We start from the raw sequence: 14,469 nt of genomic DNA on the forward strand, positions 1-14,469 counted from the left end.
AAGTGTAGAAAACTCATGCAATCTTAGAGTGGAAACTCATTTGTTGTCTACATGACAACTCTCAAAAATTTGCCAACTCCTATGTGAGAAAATATTAAAATCATGTACAATCATTAATATAATATTTACTTTACTCTTTTCAATTTAATTTATTTATTTATTAAATCTCATACACTAACTTTAATAATTTCACTTTTCAATCTTAATATATTTATATTTTAATCACATGAAATTTAGAATCTTTTATTAATTTAAATATATTTTCCACTTTTAAATTTCATTTTCTAAAACTTAATTGCTAAAATATTTATTAGCTTTAATAATAATATTATTTAGTCATTTATTTAAAAATGAACTCCAAATATATTATTATTAAAATAAATATTGTCACATTTCAAATTTAAACTTTAAACTTTTATTTTCAAATTTAATTATTTTATTTAATTAATTTCTTAATTAATTAAATAAAATAAATAGTAAAATACCATATTTATTTTTTATTTAATTAAATCATTAATTAAATCTTTTAATTGAGCTTAATTAATAGAAAATACATCAAAGACTCACAAGGTAAAAATATGAAAACTCATCATAGCCAAAATACATACAAAATCAAACAAAGAGTTTTAAATCATGAATTACGTCATCTGACGCATTCGGAGGGTACTAAACTCAGGTACTTGTCCTAATTTTCCAATTAGGACAAATGGCTTAAAAGGTTGGGATTTGGACTTGTGAATTTATCTCCCCTCTTTTATCATTGAGATAATGTGATAGGGTACGCTCATCCTGGCAATTCAGGGAAGTCGATACCCAGTACCTACAACCTGCATAAAACACCACACATGTATAAGCACAATATATATCAAACTAAATAGGCAATAGCAGGAAGTGGTGCATCTTGTAGATCTTGACTAGCAGGTGATTACGACTCCCTTCTTTAACCATATCAGACACGCCATACAAAAGTAAACACACAAAGCAAACACGCACACTATACCACACACGCCATAGAAATTAAATCAGTTAACTCCTTATTTTACTCAAATTAAATCTGTTAAATCCCTTTAATTTGGAAATCTCCTTTTATAACTAAACTTCAACTTTAATCCTGATCGTTGATTGAAATCGATCTCAACTGTTGATGAATTCCACGAAAGTCTATTTAAGAGACCATCATCTCTTCATTTTGAAAGGTTGAATGAGAATTTGCATCGAATTGTTGCTGGAATTCATATTCACATTTGCTCATATTCACATACGCAAATATCAAGTTTGACTAAAAGTTGACCGAATTTAACCGCGGTCGACTTGAGTTGACTAGTTTCAAAAGGAATTTTGAAATAATTAAACAAAATTATTTAATTAAATTGAGTACTTACTTCTAATTAATTAAACAAAGTTATTTAATTAAATGAGAAGCCATTCCTAATTAATTAAATGAAGTTATTTAATTAAATTAGAAAAGTGTCTCTAATTAATTAAAGATTATTTAATTAAATAGAAAAAGTAATTATGAGAGAACATCTCATTTTATTAAACTAAATATCTCAACAAAACCTCTCTTCAATTGAAAAAGGAAAATTTCTAGTTCACTATTGATCAAAAATGAGTTAAAACAGTTCACTCCTTTTTCTACTCAAATTAAATTAGTTAACTCCTTATTTTACGCAAATTAAATCTGTTAACTCCCTTTAATTTGGAAATCTCCCTTTATGACTGAACTTCACCTTTAATCCTCACCGTTGATTGAAATCGTCTCAACCATTGATGAATTCCAAGAAAGTCTATTTAAGAGACCCTTATCTCTTCATTTTGAAAGGTTGAATGAGAATTTGCATCGAATTGTTGCTAGAATTCATACTCACATTTTCTCATTTTCACATACGCAAAGATCAAGTTTGACCAAAAGTTGACCAGATTTAACAACGGTTGACTTGAAATCACTAGTTTTCAAAAGAATTTTGAAATAATTAAATTAAATTATTTAATTAAATGGAGTACTTACTTCTAATGAATTAAACAAAGTTATTTAATTAAATGAGAAGTCATTCCTAATTAATTAAATGAAGTTATTTAATTAAATAAGAAAAGTGTCTCTAATTAATTAAAGATATTTAATTAAATAGAAAAAGTAATTATGAGTGCATATCTCATTTTATTAAATTAAATATCTTAACAAAATCTCTCTTCAGTTCAAAAAGGGAAATTTTCAGGTCACTATTGATAAAAAATGAGTTAAATGAGTTAACTCTTTTTTCTACTTAAATTGAATCAGTTAACTCCTTATTTTACTCAAATTAAATTTGTTGACTCTCTTTAATTTGGAGATCTCCTTTTATGACTGAAATTCACCTTTAATCCTAACCGCTGATTGAAATCAATCTCAATCGTTGATGAATTCCAGAAAATTCTATTTAAGAGACCCTCATCTCTTCATTTTGAAAGGTTAAATGAGGATTTCCATCGAATTTTTGTTGGAATTCATACTCACATTTGCTCATATTCACATACGCAAAGATCAAGTTTGACCAAAAGTTGACCAGATTTAACCACGATTGACTTGAGTTGACTAGTTTCGAAAAGAATTTTTAAATAATTAAACAAAATTATTTAATTAAATGGAGTACTTACTTCTAATTAATTAAACAAAGTTATCTAATTAAATGAGAAGCCATTCCTAATTAATTAAATGAAGTTATTTAATTAATAAAAAAAGTGTCTCTAATTAATTAAAGATTAGTTAACTAAATAGAAAAAGTAATTATGAGAGCATATCTCATTTTATTAAATTAAATATCTCAACAAAATCTCTCTTCAGTTTAAAAAGGGAAATTTTCAGTTCACTATTGATGAAAAATGGGTTAAATCAGTTAACTCCTTTTTCTACTCAAATTGAATCAGTTAACTTCTTATTTTACTCAAATTAAATCTATTAACTCCCTTTAATTTTGAAATGTCCCTTTATGACTGAACTTCACCTTTAATCCTGACCGTTGATGAATTCTAAGAAAGTCTATTTAAGAGACCCTCATCTCTTAATTTTGAAAGGTTGAATGAGAATTTGTATCGAATTGTTGCTAGAACTCATACTCACATTTGCTCATATTCACATACGCAAAGATCAAGTTTGACCAAAAGTTGACCAGATTTAACCACGGTTGACTTGAGTTGACTAGTTTCAAAAAGAGTTTTGAAATAATTAAACGAAATTATTTAATTAAATGGAGTAATTACTTCTAATTAATTAAACAAAGTTATTTAATTAAATGAGAAGCCATTCTTAATTAATTAAATGAAGTTATTTAATTAAATAAGAAAAGTGTCTCTAATTAATTAAAGATTATTTAATTAAATAGAAAAAGTAATTATGAGTGCATATCTCATTTTATTAAATTAAATATCTCAACAAAATCTCTCTTCAGTTCAAAAAGAGAAATTTTCAATTCACTATTGATCAAAAACGAGTTAAATCAGTTAACTCTTTTTTCTACTCAAATTGAATCAGTTAACTCCTTATTTTACTCAAATTAAATCTGTTAACTCCATTTAATTTGGAAATCTCCTTTCATGACTGAACTTCACCTTTAATCCTGACCGTTGATTGAAATCGATCTCAACCATTGATGAATTCCAAGAAAGTCTATTTAAAAGACCCTCATCTCTTCATTTTGAAAGGTTGAATGAGAATTTGCATCGAACTGTTGCTGGGATTCATACCCACATTTGTTCATATTCACATACGCACAGATCAAGTTTGACCAAAAGTTGACTAAATTTAAAAACAATTCACTTGAGTTGACTAGTTTTGAAAAGAATTTTGAAATAATTAAACGATATTATTTAATTAAATGGACTACTTACTTCTAATTAGTTTTAAAAAGTTATTTAATTAAATGAGAAGCCTTTCCTAATTAATTAAATGAAGTTATTTAATTAAATAACAAAAGTGTCTCTAATTAATTAAAGATTGCTTAATTAAATAGAAAAAATAATTATGAGAGCATATCTCATTTTATTAAATTAAATATCTCAACGAAATCTCTCTTCAATTCAAAAAGGGAAATTTCTAGTTCACTATTGATCAAAAATGAGTTAAATCAGTTAACTCCTTTTTCTACTCAAATTGAATCAGTTAACTCCTTATTTTACTCGAATTAAATCTGTTAATTCGCTTTAATTTTGAAATCTCTCTTTATGACTAAACTTCACCTTTAATCCCGACCGATGATTGAAATCAATCTCAACCGTTGATGAATTCCAGAAAAGTCTATTTAAGAGACCCTCATCTCTTCATTTTGAAAGGTTGAATGAGAATTTACATCGAATTGTTGCTGGAATTCATACTCACATTTGCTCATATTCACATACGCAAAAATCAAGTTTGACCAAAAGTTGACTAGATGTAACTATGGTTGACTTGAGTTGACTAGTTTCGAAAAGAATTTTCAAATAATTAAACGAAATTATTTAATTAAATGGAGTACTTACATCTAATTAATTAAACAAAGTTATTTAATTAAATGAGAAGCCATTCCTAATTAATTAAATAAATTTATTTAATTAAACAAGAAAAGTGTCTTTAATTAATTAAAAATTATTTAATGAAATAGAAAAAGTAATTATGAGGGCATATCTCATTTTATTAAATTAAATATCTCAACAAAATCTCTCTTTAGTTCAAAAAGTGAAATTTTCAGTTCACTACTGATAAAAAATGAGTTAAATCAGTTAACTCCTTTTTCTACTCAAATTGAATTAGTTAACTCCTTATTTTACTTAAATTAAATCTATTAACTCCCTTTAATTTGGAAATTTCCGTTTATGACTAAACTTCGCCTTTAATCCTGATCGCTGATTGAAATCGATCTCAACCGTTCATGAATTCCAAGAAAGTCTATTTAAGAAACCCTCATCTCTTCATTTTGAAAGGTTGAATCAGAATTTGCATCGAATTGTTGCTAAAATTCACACTCACATTTGCTCATATTCACATACGCAAATATCAAGTTTGACCAAAAGTTGACCAGATTTAACTTTGGTTGACTTGAGTTGACTAATTTTGAAAAGAATTTTGAAATAATTAAACAAAATTATTTAATTAAATGTAGTACTTACTTCTAATTAATTAAACAAAGTTTTTTAATTAAATGAGAAGCCATTCCTAATTAATTAAATGAAGTTATTTAATTAAATAAGAAAAGTGTCTAATTAATTAAAGATTACTTAATTAAATAGAAAATGTAATTATGAGAGCATATGTCATTTTATTAAATTAAATATCTCAACAAAAGCTCTCTTCAGTTCAAGAAGGGAAATTTTCAGTTCACTATTGATAAAAAATGGGTTAAATTAGTTAACTCATTTTTCTACTCAAATTGAATTAGTTAAATTCTTATTTTACTGAAATTAAATCTATTAACTCTCTTTAATTTTGAAATGTCCCTTTATGACTGAACTTCACCTTTAATCCTGACCGTTGATTGAAATCGATCTCAACCGTTGATGAATTCTAAGAAAGTCTTTTTAAGAGACCTTCTTCTCTTGATTTTGAAAGGTTGAATGAGAATTTGCATCGAATTGTTGCTGGAATTCACACTCACATTTGCTCATATTCAGATACGCAAAGATCTAGTTTGACCAAAACTTGACCAGATTTAACCACAGTTGACTTGAGTTGACTAGTTTTAAAAAGAGTTTTGAAATAATTAAACGAAATTATTTAATTAAATGGAGTACTTACTTCTAATTAATTAAATAAAGTTATTTAATTAAATGAGAAGCCGTTCCTAATTAATTAAATGAAGTTATTTAATTAAATAAGAAAAGTGTTTCTATTTAATTAAAAATTATTTAATTACATAGAAAAAATAATTATGAGTGCATATCTCATTTTATTAAATTAATTATCTCAACAAAATCTCTCTTCAGTTCAAAAAGGGAAATTTTCAGTTCACTATTGATAAAAAATGAGTTAAATGAGTTAACTCCTTTTTCTACTCAAATTGAATAAGTTAACTCCTTATTTTACTCAAATTAAATCTGTTAACTCCCTTTAATTTGGAAATCTCCCTTTATGACTGAACTTCACCTCTAATCCTGACTGTTGATTGAAATCGATCTCAACCATTGATGAATTACAAGAAAGTCTATTTAAAAGACCCTCATCTCTTCATTTTCAAAGGTTGAATGAGAATTTTGATCGAATTGTTGCTGGAATTCATACCCACATTTGTTCATATTCACATACGCAAAGATCAAGTTTGACCAAAAGTTGACTAGATTTAACCACAGTTGACTTGAGTTGACTAGTTTCAAAAATAATTTTGAAATAATTAAATGAAATTATTTAATTAAATGGAGTACTTACTTCTAATTAATTTAACAAAGTTATTTAATTAAATGAGAACCCATTCCTAATTAATTAAATGAAGATATTTAATTAAATAAGAAAAGTGTCTCTAATTAATTAAAGATTACTTAATTAAATGCAAAAAGTAATTATGAGAGCATATCTCATTTTATTAAATTAAATATCTGAACAAAATCTCTCTTCAGTTGAAAAAGGGAAATTTCCAGTTCACTATTGATAAAAAATGAGTTAAATCAGTTAACTTCTTTTTCTACTCAAATTGAATCAGTTAACTCCTTATTTTACTCAAATTAAATCTGTTAACTCCCTTTAATTTGGAAATCTCCCTTTATGACTGAACTTCACCTTTAATCTTGACCGCTAATGTAAATCGATGTCAACCGTTGATGAATTTCACGAAAGTCTAGTTAAGAGACCCTCATCTCTTCATTTTGAAAGGTTGAATGAGAATTTGCATCAAATTGTTGCTGGAATTTATACTCACATTTGCTCATATTCACATACGCAAATATCAAGTTTGACAAAAAGTTGACAAGATTTAGCCACGGTTTACTTGAGTTGACTAGTTTTGAAAAGAATTTTGAAATAATTAAATGAAATTATTTAATCAAATGGAGTACTTACTTCTAATTAATTAAATAAAATTATTTAATTAAATGAGAAGCCATTCCTAATTAATTAAATGAAGTCATTTAATTAAATAATAAAATTGTCTCTAATTAATTAAAGATTACTTAATTAAATAGAAAAAATAATTATGAGAGCATATCTCATTTTATTAAATTAAATATCTCAGCAAAATCTCTCTTCAGTTCAAAAAGGGAAATTTCCAGTTCACTATTGATCAAAAATGAGTTAAATGAGTTAACTCTTTTTTCTACTCAAATTGAATCAGTTAACTCCTTATTTTACTCAAATTAAATCTGTTAACTCCCTCTTGTTTGAAAATCTCACTTTATGACTGAACTTCACCTTTAATCTTGACCACTGATTGAAATCAATCTCAACCGTTGATGAATTCCAGGAAAGTCTATTTAAGAGTTCCTCATCTCTTCATTTTGAAAGGTTAAATGAGGATTTGCATCAAATTGTTGCTGGAATTCATACTCACATTTGCTCATATTCACATATGCAAAGATCAAGTTTGACCAAAAGTTGACTAAATTTTACCATGGTTGACTTGAGTTGACTAGTTTCGAAAAGAATTTTTAAATAATTAAATAAAATTATTTAATTAAATGAAGTTCTTACTTCTAATTAATTAAACAAAGTTATCTAATTAAATGAGAAGCCATTTCTAATTAATTAAATGAAGTTATTTAATTAAATAAGAAAATTGTCTTTAATTAATTAAAGACTACTTAATTAAATAGAAAAAGTAATTATGAGAGCATATCTCATTTTATTAAATTAAATATTTCAACAAAATCTCCCTTCAGTTCAAAAAGGGAAATTTTCAGTTCACTATTGATCAAAAATGGGTTAAATCAGTTAACTCCTTTTTCTACTCAAATTGAATCAGTTTACTTCTTATTTTACTCAAATTAAATCAGTTAACTCTCCTTAATTACGAAATTTCCATTTATGACTAAACTTCACCTTTAATCCTGACCGTTGATTTAAATCGATTTCAACCATTGATGAATTCTAAGAAAGTCTATTTAAGAGACCCTCATCTCTTCATTTTGAAAGGTTGAATGAGAATTTGTATCGAATTGTTGCTGGAAGTCATACTCACATTTGCTCATATTCACATACGCAAAGATCAAGTTTGACCAAAAGTTGACCAGATTTAACCACAGTTGATTTGAGTTGACTACTTTCGAAAAAAAATTTGAAATAATTAAACGAAATTATTTAATTAAATGGAGTGCTTGCTTCTAATTAATTAAACAAAGTTATCTAATTAAATGAGAAGCCATTCCTAATTAATTAAATGAAGTTATTCAATTAAATAAGAAAAGTGTCTCTAATTAATTAAAGATTACTCAATTAAATAGAAAAAGTAATTATGAGAGCATATCTCATTTTATTAAATTAAATATCTCAACAAAATCTCTCTTCAGTTCAAAAAGAAAAATTTCTAATTCACTATTTATCAAAAATGAGTTAAATGAGTTAACTCCTTTTTCTACTCAATTTGAATCAGTTAACTCCTTATTTTACTAAAATTAAATATGTTAACTCCCTTTAATTTGGAAATCTCATTTTATGACTAAACTTCACCTTTAATCTTGACCGCTGATTGAAATCGATCTCAACCGTTGATGAATTTTAGGAAAGTCTATTTAAGAGATCCACATCTCTTCATTTTGAAAGGTTGAATGAGAATTTGCATCGAATTGTTGCTGGAATTCATACTCACATTTGCTCATATTCACATACGCAGAGATCATGTTTGACCAAAAGTTGACCAGATTTAACCACGGTTGACTTGAGTTTACTAGTTTTGAAAAAAAAATTAAATAATTAAACAAATTTATTTAATTAAATGGAGTACTTACTTCTAATTAATTAAACAAAGTTATTTAATTAAATGAGAAGCCATTCCTAATTAATTAAATGAAGTTATTTAATTAAATAAGAAAAGTGTCTCTAATTAATTAAAGATTACTTAATTAAATAGAAAAAGTAATTATGAGAGCATATCTCATTTTATTAAATTAAATATCTCAACAAAATCTCTCTTCAATTCAAAAAGAAAAATTTACAGTTCACTATTGATAAAAAATAAATTAAATCAGTTAACTCCTTTTCCTACTCAAATTGAATCAGTTAACTCCTTATTTTACTTCAATTAAATCTGTTAACTCCCTTTAATTTGGAAATCTCCCTTTATGACTGAACTTCACCTTTAATCCTGATCGTTGATTCAAATCGATCTCAACTGTTGATGAATTCTAAGAAAGTCTATTAAAGAGACCCTCATCTCTTCATTTTGAAAGGTTGAATGAGAATTTGCATCGAATTGTTGCTAGAATTCATACTCACATTTGCTCATATTCACATACACAAAGATCAACTTTGACCAAAAGTTGACCAGATTGAACCACGGTTGACTTGACTTTACTAGTTTTGAAAAGAATTTTGAAATAATTAAATGAAATTATTTAATTAAATAGAGTACATCTAATTAATTAAACAAAGTTATTTAATTAAATGAAAAGTCATTCCTAATTAATTAAATGAAGTTATTGAATTAAATAAGAAAAGTGTCTCTAATTAATTAAAGATTATTTCATTAAATATAAAAAGTAATTATGAGAACATATCTCATTTTATTAAATTAAATATCTCAACAAAATCTCTATTCAGTTCAAAAAGAGAAATTTCTACTTCACTATTGATCAAAAATAAGTTAAATTAGTTAACTCCTTTTTCTACTCAAATTGAATAAGTTAACTCATTATTTTACTCAAATTAAATATGTTAACTTCCTTTAATTTGGAAATCTCCCTTTATGACTGAACTTAACTTTTAATCCTGACCGCTGATTAAAATCGATCTCAACCGTTGATGAATTCTAATAAAGTCTATTTAAGAGACCCTCATCTCTTCATTTTGAAAGGTTGAATGAGAATTTGCATCGAATTTTTGTTGGAATTCATACTCACATTTGCTCATATTCACATACACAAAGATCAAGTTTGACCAAAAGTTGACCAGATTTAACCACGGGTTACTTGAGTTGACTAGTTTCGAAAAGAATTTTGAAGTAATTAAACGAAATTATTTAATTCAATGGAGTACTTATTTCTAATTAATTAAAAAAAGTTATTTAATTAAATGAGAAGCCATTCCTAATTAATTAAATGAAGTTATTTAATTGAATAAGAAAAGTGTCTCTAATTAATTAAAGATTATTTAATTAAATAGAAAAATTAATTATGAGAGCATATCTCATTTTATTAAATTAAATATCACAACAAAATCTCTCTTCAGTTCAAAAAGGGTAATTTCCAATTCAGTATTGATAAAAAATGAGTTAAATCAGTTAACTCCTTTTTCTACTCAAATTGAATTAGTTAACTCCTCATTTTACTCAAATTAAATTTGTTAACTCCTTTTAATTTGGAAAGCTCTCTTTATGACTGAACTTCCCCTTTAATCCTGACCGCTGATTGAAATCGATCTCAACCGTTGATGAATTCTAGGAAAGTCTATTTAAGAGACCCTCATCTCTTCATTTTGAAAGGTTAAATGAGAATTTGCATCGAATTGTTGCTCGAATTCATACTCACATTTGCTCATATTCACATAAGCAAATATCAAGTTTTACCAAAAGTTGACCAAATTTAACCACGGTTGACTTGAGTTGACTAGTTTCAAAAAAAAATTTGAAATAATCACACGAAATTATTTAATTAAATGGAGTACTTACGTCTAATTAATTAAACAAATTTATTTAATTAAATGAGAATCCATTCCTAATTAATTAAATGAAGTTATTTAATTAAATAAGAAAAGTGTCTCTAATTAATTAAAGATTACTTAATTAAATAGAAAAAGTAATTATGAGAGAATATCTCATTTTATTAAATTAAATATCTCAACAAAATCTCTCTTCAATTCAAAAAGGGAAATTTCCAATTCACTATTGATAAAAAATGACTTAAATCAGTTAACTCATTTTTCTACTCAAATTGAATCAGTTAACTCCCTTTAATTTGGAAATCTCCCTTTATGACTGAACTTCACCTTTAATCTTGATCGTTGATTCAAATCGATCTCAACCATTGATGAATTCCAAGAAAGTCTATTTAAGAGACCCTCATCACTTCATTTTGAAAGGTTGAATAAGAATTTGCATCAAATTGTTGCTGGAATTCATACTCACATTTGCTCATATTCACATATGCATAGATCAAGTTTGACCAAATGTTGACCAGATTTAACCACGGTTGACTAGTTTCGAAAAGAATTTTAAAATAATTAAACGAAATTATTTAATTAAATGGAGTACTTACTTCTAATTAATTAAACAAAGTTATTTAATTAAATGAGAAGCCATTCCTAATTAATTAAATGAAGTTATTTAATTAAATAAGAAAAGTGTCTCTAATTAATTAAAGATTACTTAATTAAATCAAAAAAGTAATTATGAGAGCATGTCTCATTTTATTAAATTAAGTATCTCAATAAAATCTCTCTTCAGTTCAAAAAGGGAAATTTTCCGTTCACTATTAATCAAAAACGAGCTAAATCAATTAACTCCTTGCTCTACTCAAATTGAATCTGTTAACTCCTTATTTTACTCAAATTAATTATGTAAAGTCCCTTTAATGTGGAAATCTCCTTTTATGACTGAACTTCACCTTTAATACTGACTGCTGATTGAAATCGATCTCAACCGTTGATGAATTCCAAAAAAGTCTATTTACGAGACCCTCATCACTTGATTTTGAAAGGTTGAATAAGAATTTGCATCGAATTGTTGCTGGAATTCATACTCACATTTGCTCATATTCACATACGCAAAGATCAAGTTTGACCAAAAGTTGACCAGATTTAACCACGATTGACTTGAGTTGACTAGTTTCGAAACGAATTTTGAAATAATTAAACAAAATTATTTAATTAAATTGAGTACTTACTTCTAATTAATTAAACAAGGTTATTTAATTAAATGAGAAGCCATTCCTAATTAATTAAATGAAGTTATTTAATTAAATAAAAAAAGTGTCTCTAATAAATTAAAGATTACTTAATTAAATAGAAAAAGTAATTATGAGGGAATATCTCATTTTATTAAATTAAATATCTCAAAAAAATCTCTCTTCAATTCAAAAAGGGAAATTTTCAATTCACTATTGATAAAAAATGACTTAAATCAATTAACTCCTTTTTCTACTCAAATTGAATCAGTTAACTCCCTTTAATTTGGAAATCTCCCTTTATGACTGAACTTCACCTTTAATCTTGATCATTGATTGAAATCGATCTCAACCATTGATGAATTCCAAGAAAGTCTATTTAAGAGACCCTCATCACTTCATTTTGAAAGGTTAAATAAGAATTTGCATCGAATTGTTGCTGAAATTCATACTCACATTTGCTCATAGTCACATACGCAAAGATCAAGTTTGACCAAATGTTGACCAGATTTAACCACGGTTGACTAGTTTCAAAAAGAATTTTAAAATAATTAAACGAAATTATTTAATTAAATGGAGTACTTACTTCTAATTAATTAAACAAAGTTATTTAATTAAATGAGAAGCCATTCCTAATTAATTAAATGAAGTTATTTAATTAAATAAGAAAAGTGTCTCTAATTAATTAAAGATTACTTAATTAAATCGAAAAAGTAATTATGAGAGCATATCTCATTTTTTTAAATTAAATATCTCAATAAAATCTCTCTTCAGTTAAAAAATGGAAATTTTCGGTTCACTATTAATCAAAAACGAGTTAAATCAGTTAACTCCTTGTTCTACTCAAATTGAATCTGTTAACTCTTTATTTTACTCAAATTAAATATGTAAAGTTCCTTTAATGTGGAAATCTCTCTTTATGACTGAACTTCACCTTGAATACTGACTGCTGATTGAAATCGATCTCAACCATTGATGAATTCTAAGAAAGTCTATTTAAGAGACCCTCATCACTTCATTTTGAATGATTGAATAAGAATTTGCATCGAATTGTTGCTGGAATTCAAACTCACATTTGCTCATATTCACATACGCAAAGACCAAGTTTGACCAAAAGTTGACCAAATTTAACCATGGTTGACTTGAGTTGACTAGTTTCGAAAAGAATTTTGAAATAATTAAACGAAATTATTTAATTAAATAAAGTACTTACTTCTAATTAATTAAACAAAGTTCTTTAATTAAATGACAAGCCATTCCTAATTAATTAAATGAAGTTATTTAATTAAATAAAAAAAGTGTCTCTAATTAATTAAAGATTACTTAATTAAATAAAAAAAGTAATTATGAGGGAATATCTCATTTTATTAAATTAAATATCTCAACAAAATCTCTCTTCAATTCGAAAAGGGAAATTTCCAATTCACTATTGATAAAAGATGACTTAAATCAGTTAACTCCTTTTTCTACTCAAATTGAATCAGTTAACTCCCTTTAATTTGGAAATCTCCCTTTATGACTGAACTTCACCTTTAATCTTGATCGTTGATTGAAATCGATCTCAACCATTGATGAATTCCAAGAAAGTCTATTTAAGAGACCCTCATCACTTCATTTTGAAAGGTTGAATAAAAACTTGCATCGAATTGTTGCTGAAATTCATACTCACATTTGCTCATATTCACATACGCAAAGATCAAGTTTGACCAAATGTTGACCAGATTTAACAACGGTTGACTAGTTTCGAAAAGAATTTTAAAATAATTAAACGAAATTATTTAATTAAATGGATTACTTACTTCTAATTAATTAAACAAAGTTATTTTATTAAATGAGAAGCCATTCCTAATTAATTAAATGAAGTTATTTAATTAAATAAGAAAAGTGTCTCTAATTAATTAAAGATTACTTAATTAAATCGAAAAAGTAACTGTGAGAGCATATCTCATTTTTTTAAATTAAATATCTCAATAAAATCTCTCTTCAGTTCAAAAAGGGAAATTTTTGATTCACTATTAATCAAAAACGAGTTAAATCAGTTAACTCCTTGTTCTACTCAAATTGAATCTGTTAACTCCTTATTTTACTCAAATTAAATATGTAAATTCCCTTTAATGTGGAAATCTCCCTTTATGACTGAACTTCACCTTTAATACTGACTGCTGATTGAAATCGATCTCAACCGTTGATGAATTCCAAGAAAGTCTATTTAAGAGACCCTCATCACTTCATTTTGAAAGGTTGAATAAGAATTTGCATCGAATTGTTGTTGGAATTCATACTCACATTTGCTCATATTCACATATGCAAAGATCAAGTTTGACCAAAAGTTGACCAGATTTAACCACAGTTGACTTGAGTTGACTAGTTTCGAAAAGAATTTTGAAATAATTAAACGAAATTATTTAATTAAATGGAGTACTTACTTCTAATTAATTAAACAAGGTTATTTAATTAAATGAGAATCCATTCCTAATTAATTAAATGAAGTTATTTAATTAA

The sequence above is a fragment of the Cupressus sempervirens genome, chromosome 11 (assembly GCF_028749045.1).
Source record: "Cupressus sempervirens isolate cs-2001-9-10 chromosome 11, ASM2874904v1, whole genome shotgun sequence".
In the NCBI taxonomy this organism is placed as follows: domain Eukaryota; kingdom Viridiplantae; phylum Streptophyta; class Pinopsida; order Cupressales; family Cupressaceae; genus Cupressus; species Cupressus sempervirens.